Source organism: Macaca fascicularis, chromosome 6 (genome assembly GCF_037993035.2).
Source record: "Macaca fascicularis isolate 582-1 chromosome 6, T2T-MFA8v1.1".
NCBI classification, from domain to species: domain Eukaryota; kingdom Metazoa; phylum Chordata; class Mammalia; order Primates; family Cercopithecidae; genus Macaca; species Macaca fascicularis.
In genome coordinates this window covers 18662089-18670070 of record NC_088380.1, presented here as the reverse complement: position 1 = coordinate 18670070, position 7982 = coordinate 18662089, and positions in this window count along the sequence as shown.

The following is a 7982-nucleotide window of genomic DNA, read 5'->3' as shown; positions in this document are numbered from 1 at the left end:
TTTCAAAGTCCAGTAAGACTTACATGTCAGAAAAACAATTTTTATTCTCAAAGAAATAAAAATACCATTGAGGTTCTAATCACACCTTAATTTTACACCCAAATATTGTCAAAATATTTCCAGTTATTTGAACTCATTTAGTTTGATACATTTCCTCAGCAATTGAAACCTGTTAACTAATTTAAATTTATTAACCATCTCAGAGGATAAAATCCCCCCCTTTTTTTTTTGGCATGTTTAATGTTTTACAAATTTTCTCAGTCGATATCAGTTTGTGAGTCATTTTCATATTATCTCTCAGCATTTTGGTTTTATTTCTCCTCTCCTAAAATAATTTTAAAATTTTTGATTAAAAATTCTTTATTTTTCTGGAAGAAAACATTCTTCAAGGCAAACATTATGTGGAGAGTGAAGATATAGTTGTAATCTCTGCCACCTTTTCTCCCTATTCCCTTTGGGTGCTTTTCACGAACTCTGGAAAAACTACAGGCTACAGGGAAGCTAGCAAGGAATTATTTGTGATGAAATACCAAAATGTGGGATTACAAAAATCTGGCTATTCTAACATGGCAGAACTTTTATATGAAACTGTTGGCTGTTGGAGCAGGTCAACAGAAGATTGGTCAAAATAGTTTCAATAAGGCATGTTAAAAACAATGTGAGTGTCAATGTGTATCCTAGTGTTTAGGTTGCCTGAAGGCTAAAGGCATAAAATTTAAGGACCACCTATATATGGGAAACTAGACACACCCATTGGCAAAGGGTTGGCATGCAGGGAGAATTCAAATGTAGACTGGTGGGCTAAAACTAGAGAAGCAGGCATTTCTGCATTTGGGGGGCTCTTTCATTTCTTCCCTCCTTCATCACTATTTTCATGTTTCCATTTTTCCCCTTCTTTCTCCTTCTAACACACATTCCATATTTTTTGTTTTTATAGTATCAATGGATGAACTGCTACTTATAACCATTATCAAAAAAAGAGAAAGCACTTATCTTTCATGCCAATGAACTAATTATTTTCTTATGATATAGTTCGTCCCTACCCAAATCTCATCTTGAATTGTAGTTCCCATAATCCCCATGTGTCATGGGAGGGAGCAGTGGGAGGTAATTTAATCATGGAGGCAGTTACCTCCATGCTCTTCTTGTGATGATGACTGAGGTTTCACAATATCTGATGGTTTTATATAAGGGACTTTTCCCCACATCACTCATTCTTCTCCTTCCTGCCGTCATATGAAGAAGAACATGTTTGCTTTCCCTTCTGTCATGATTGTAGGTTTCCTGAGGCCTCCCCACCCCTGCAGAAGTGTGAGTCAGTTAAACCTCTTTTCTTTATAAATTACCTAGTCTTGGTTATGTCTTTATTAGTGCACAAGAATGAACTAATACATCTTACTTTTGAATCATCAACTATGTTAGCAATTTTTCATGTAATATTTTACCTTTAGTCTTACCACTGTTCCAGATAGTTTAAGTTATAAAGTCCTAATGCAGTACCACATGGATGCCTGCTATTTGAAATAATCTTTATTATAACCACTGAATACAAACAAAATAAGCATTCACTAATCTATACCTACTTCACTATTTGCTTTGATATATGCAGGGTGATATAATTGGAAAGAATACAGGGAAGCAAAGGAACAGATGCTCACCTTTGAGTTTAATTATTCAATGTGTACTTATTTATATTTATAAATCAGGAATTTTTCCAAGCTGTATGAATAGCTCATCTAAGTTCACAACAATATGAGATATTCTATTCCCCAGAATTTTGGTTACAGATAACAGACATGGACACTGTTGAAGGACACTCAGTAGCTCACAGAATTGCTAGGGACACTAGAGGTCAGGCTCAAATACTAAGCTTCCAGAAATATTTCCCAAAACTATGAGCAGAATTCATTGATGAAAATGTAATTGCTATAGCCAGGTATTAGAAGTTATAAATTATATATCAGCAACTTTAATGCCAGAGATTCTTTTTTTAATTTTCTTTTTGCAAATTTATCTATATCAGCACCCAAGTCCTTTAATATATGTGCCAGGAACACTACTTTGAAGTTTCACTACCAGTAGTGTGTTCGCTGTCCCTGAACAAGCTCCCTAATTTTTCTGTCACTAGCTGCACAGTCAAAATCTGGAACAGATCAGTTGATTAGAAAAGTATAAATTAAATGTCTCTGATCTAGCTGAAAGGAGATTCAGTGTGTGGGAAAGAAAATGTCTACCATTTCCAGTTACTGTATGGAAAGGCAGTTTTTTTCTCCCCAATGAATCTTATGTAACTGGGGGATTTCTTCACCATAAAAAGATGTCAGAAATCAAATGACTGACATATGTCCATCATACAATTTTATGAGCTGTGAACTGAATTAGCTGTTTTCTTCATAGCACATCATTTTCCCTGAGATAACAAATGACAAACAAGCTACAGTTATTCATACACGGGTATTTTCAGAGCAGATGTTTTCTCAAAACTTAATGACATGAGCTTGTCACTTCAAGAAAAACAGCTGATAGTTTTTATTGCCAAGGATAACATTCAAGTTTTCCAGTGGAAATTAGGATTTCTGAAAACATGTACACACCACTGTGAGCTTGAAATTTCTCAATGGTTAAAAGGCTTCTCTGATAAGACATTTTGATGTTGTGTAATAAAATATGTCAACATTATAAGATTGGTATATCTCAGTAAACCAATATTTTCAAAATGGCCAATTTATGATGGTACAGAATCATGCATCAGTAAATATTTGAACTACAAGCTATACCAACTAATTTTAATTTAATTAAAGTAATAAAAAATTAATTGATGTGGTTTTATATTACACATTTCAGGTAAACTTTAAGAAGTTACCATCCTCAAGGTTTTTTGTCATTTCAAAAAAATCCATAATAATCCAAAAAGGCTATAAAATCCTCCTCTCTTTTTCAGTTAGTGTAAGGCTGGGTTTTCTTTATATACTTCAAACAAACTAACATATTGCAATAAACTTGATATGGTTTGGCTCTGTTTCCCCACCTGAATCTTATCTTGAATTGTACTCCCCATAATTCCCATGTGTTTTGGGAGAGACCTGGTGGGAGATAATTGAATCATGGGATCAGTTTCCCCCTTACTGTTCCGTTGGTAGTGAATAAGTCTCACGAGATCTGATGGTTTTATAATGGTTTCCACTTTCACTTCTTTCTCATTCTCCCTTGCTGCCACCATATAAGAAGTACCTTTCACCTTCCGCCATGATGGTGGCCTTCCCAGCCGCATGGAACTGTGAGTTCATTAAACCTATTTTCTTCCCAGTCCCAGGTATGTCTTTATCATCAGCATGAGAATGGACTAATACAAAATCGAATGCAGATACATAAAAATCTAGCCATCATTTATTGAACCAGATACTGAAGAGAGTTGCAAATTGTATAATATCACAATGGCATTCTTATTTTTTGTTTTAAATAATATAGTTATTTTTCAAATGTTATGTTAAAAATAATGGATTTACTATTTTTAAAATTAATAAACATAAAAAATTCTGTTTTAATTTCTAATATGGTAAATAGTGATCTATGTCGACCATATATGCAAAAAATGTTTTGAGTTCTCAATAATTTTCAGTAATGTAAATATGCTTTCTGAGAACAAAAGGTTTGTTACACTGAGCCAATTCCTTCATTTGCTTGTCTTCAATTAGCTCTGCTTGTTCTCTTCCTAACTTTTTAAATGGTTTTCTTCTAAAACTATTTCTCAAGCTAAGATCTCTTTTAGGAAAGAGTTATATCTAATGACATCCCGCTGTTAACATTTTCAAATTTAAAGCATTTAGTTTGTTTTCTTTAAATGCCTTCTCCCACCTTCAGTGTTTATTATCCTGGCTTAATGACTCTACAAATTATCCAGATAACACAACTGAGTCATCTTGACTATCCTTTCTATTTGTCAACCCCTGTCCCCGAAATCACATTGGTCATTAAGTTTAACTTTATTTCTGGTATTTCTTAAACTTATTTTTTCTATCTTTCTTTACTAAAGCCAACCCAACTCAGCCATTCATGACTTATTTTCTTAACTATTTGTTTTATCTTACAACAGTTTTTCATTACTTTTATGTTCTTTCCAGTTCACCCTCATTGAGTTTTATCTTACTACGTTACAAATCTGATATCATTCCAGTACTTACAATTCTATGACAGGTAGTCAAGGGAACAGAGAGACATTAAATATCCTGGCTTCCTTCCACCATTATCGCTAGCTTTGCTGCTGTTTTTTGCCTGCATGTAGTTGGTTTGCTCTCTCTGGAATGCTTTTCTTCCACCCAGCAATTCCCTAGTCTCTCTTCAAGAATCTGTTCCAATATCAATGACACTGTGAAACCTTTACTGTCACCTTTTAAGCAACTTTTAAAGGCCCTGGGCCTTTTGTTTTCATTTGAGTTTGCACAGACCTCTATTATAGCAAATCACACATTGTAATATGTGCAATGACTGTTTTTTGCCTGGTCTATTAGGCTCCCAAGAATAGAGAATATGTTTTTCCACTTATGTATTCTCAGAGACTCACTCGTGTCATTGGTGCCTGCCAATTGGTAATACTAAAAAACAATGTAATTAATGAAATCACTGGACATCTTATTTTCTTATTTACTTACATATCATTTAACTTTAATGAGAGGCAACATAATGCCTGGAGTCCAGATTCCAATGGCCTCAGTTTAAATTCTGGCTCCACCACTTAACAGACCTGTAACGTTGGGTAAGTGACTTAACTGTTCTGTGCTTCATTTTCCTCATATATAAAATGGGGATAACAATGATATCTACCCTCATAGAATTTATGGAAAGATTATAGGAGCTTATATACATACAGTACCTGGTATCTAGTAAGGGCTATATAAAATTTGGTTAATTTTTATCAATATCATTTATTTATAAATATTTAATTAACACAATTATTGTTTACTCATTATTAGTAGTTTTTATAAGTAAAAAGCCATTATTTACACAAATATGACAAACTGTAAAATCATAAATTTGGCATTCACATGTATTTTCGCTAAAGATATTTGAAATAAGATTAAGATCGTATCAATGAGTTATTAATGAAGTGGATTTTTTATCTATCTATTCAATAAATATTTCTTAAGTTCCTAGTTTGGGCTAGACACCTCCCTAGACATTGAAGAAACAGATTTGTCATATATAGTCCCTACCATTATAGTTTTTTGTCTAGCCAAGGGAGAAAAGAAGAAATTATACAATCACTACTTATGTTGTGAGTGTTTACATGAATATTTAAGGCATAAAACTTACACCTATTTGAGAGGTGAGACAAATGTTATATTTTTCTTAAATACCTAAATTACAAACAGAAAAACATCTAAGTCCTCGTATGAGCTACTTTAGTCTTTCTGGCCAGAAGTTAATTTATAAACTGAGCTAATATGTATCTAATATAGTAAATAATTTTACAGTTAAGATCTGGCATTACAAGCAAGACTTAGCTTCGATGCATTGTAACCACAGATAATACAAAGGCTGGCTATTATCCATTAATTTAAATATTGCTCACATTTCAATGTTATTTACCATAACTCCCTGATCAGCAAAAGTTACAAATTTGATTTTGATTTATTATTCTGTATGCTATTTAAACAGAAATGCAGGTGTCAATAGTCACAAGGCAGACAAAAGAGGGGAAGCTAAAAAATGAATGAAGCTGATAATTAAAACCATTAAAAATTTAAGGATCTCAGAGATAATTTAGCACAAATCTTTAATGTTAGAGATGAGGCACTGTTGTCCCATGTGGGCTTAGATCAATGTCACTCAGCTAGTTGGTTACAGAGCAGGAACTATAACCCAGGTGTCTAAACAGCAATGCTCATTACTTTATCTTAAAGAAAATGACAGCTGTGCAACATTTCAGACACATAAGCTTTTCTCTCATTCTCTAATGGATTCCACAGTTCAAGGGCAGTAATTAAAGGAAAGCCTTTCCAGCAATGCATTCATCCTGAAGAAAATAACATAAGACCACTGGGGTAGGGAGGAGAATGGTAAAAACCCAAGGGGTTAGAAGTCGGTTATATAATATTTGGAAAATTTACAAGCACATATTTTAATTTAAATTAAGGCAACTGAAGTGACACAGATTTTAAAGAAAGATAGGAATATTTAAAAATAAGAATGCTGCAAATAATGGATATATTTTCAAAGCTAAACATATTAACTAATTTTTTTAAAAATAAATTCAGTTTAACAGTAAAAAGTATTAAATGTTTAGAAAGATTTTATAAAATTATACAAATACTAGTATTTACAAGCTCATAATTTTTTCTTTCTTTCCAAATAGATAAAATGTAAATTTTATGTTAATTTCCAAGCAAATGTAATCATGTCTTTGATGCTCATATTCAAAGCATTACACTCTTTTTAAAAAAATTAGTTCTAACATACTTTTTAAAAATACATACAAAACTATAATGAATAGGATTTTCACAGTGGCTCCCATTTTCTTATTTATAAGTTGCATAATTAACTCTTTTACCATTTCTTGCCTATTATTAGGTTACTTTACATTTTCATTTTGTAAGATTGAGAAATTATTAAGCATTTACAAGATCCAATGCCTTTAAGGAAACTACTGACTGTGAAGTAATGGGATGCTAAGACAACCTCCAGCGTCTTTATTCAAAGTAATCTCCCTGAATCTAGCTTTGTTATGGTTCTATTCTTTATAAAAATTGCACAGGATTCCTTTTTATTTCATCAAAAGTTCATTGATGAGCAGTTCTTCCCGTGTGGTTGCAAGTATCCAGGAAAGGCTCTCTAAATAATGTGTTACATGAATTTGTACTTCATGCTGACATTTTAATAATATTTTACTTAGAAGTTCATTTAAAAAGTTACTAAAAACCAAGCAAATAGACTAAGCATGAAGGTGAAGTTGGGGTTATTTCAGAAATTTAAGGTAGATTTACATCTTAGCAAATTCAACACATTAATTTAAAAAAGAGAAAAAAACATGATGAAAGAATAAATCCACAAGCTTTTCAATTATAGCCAACAATAATTTATGTTACCACTCTTAGGAATCATATTGCAAATTAGAAATGTAAAGAAGTATTTCATCAAATACGAGGTGAAGTAATGAATTTACTTTCTTTAAAATGGAAAGACAAAGATGCTTCCTTTTATTGAAATTGTAGTGTAGGTTCTAGCCAGCAAGAAAAAAATGAATAAAATCTTTAACGTGTGGTTTAGAGAATCAAAGAATTATTATTCACAGAAAATAGTATCACTTATATTAAAAATATAAATTACAAGAATCAATTTTAAAATTCAACAAGTTTGTACATGTAAAAATCAATATAACGTAATTGTATTTAACACAAAATATAGAAAGTTTGTATTTTGGAAGATCCTTGGCTTTAGCTTTGGCTATTGTTTTTAAGATATTAGATGTTCAGAGGAAATAGTTACCAACAAGGATGAACCAATGAATTACATTACAGCTTTTTTAATCCAGAAATTACTACCATAATCTTTTTCTGCCACTTATCCAGGTGATTTGAAGTAGACACTGTTGCGTGATTTTCTTTTCAATTTGATAAGTTCCTTAAGCTGCCAAATTTCTACATTAAATTAATTAGTTTCCTTGGGGAAAAAAAGTGTGTTTTTTTATCCTTTCAGTAATGAGCATTTCATATTGAATTTTTTCTCATAACTAGACTTGTCTCAGACCCAATGCATCTCCTTCTCTTTCATCCAGTCTTTTCATGGCCTTCCATTTTTACTTTCTTCACATATTCATCCTATTATTCTTTCATCTACCGTTCATTCAAAAAATAATGAGGATTAATTTCCTACTACATACTAGACACTGAACCCATTCGTTCCAAACACAGTGAATAAAAAGAATGCATTGTCTGGTTTGTGGAAACTGTGACAGAGGCGTGAAAGAATGAAAACAAAGAAAAAAG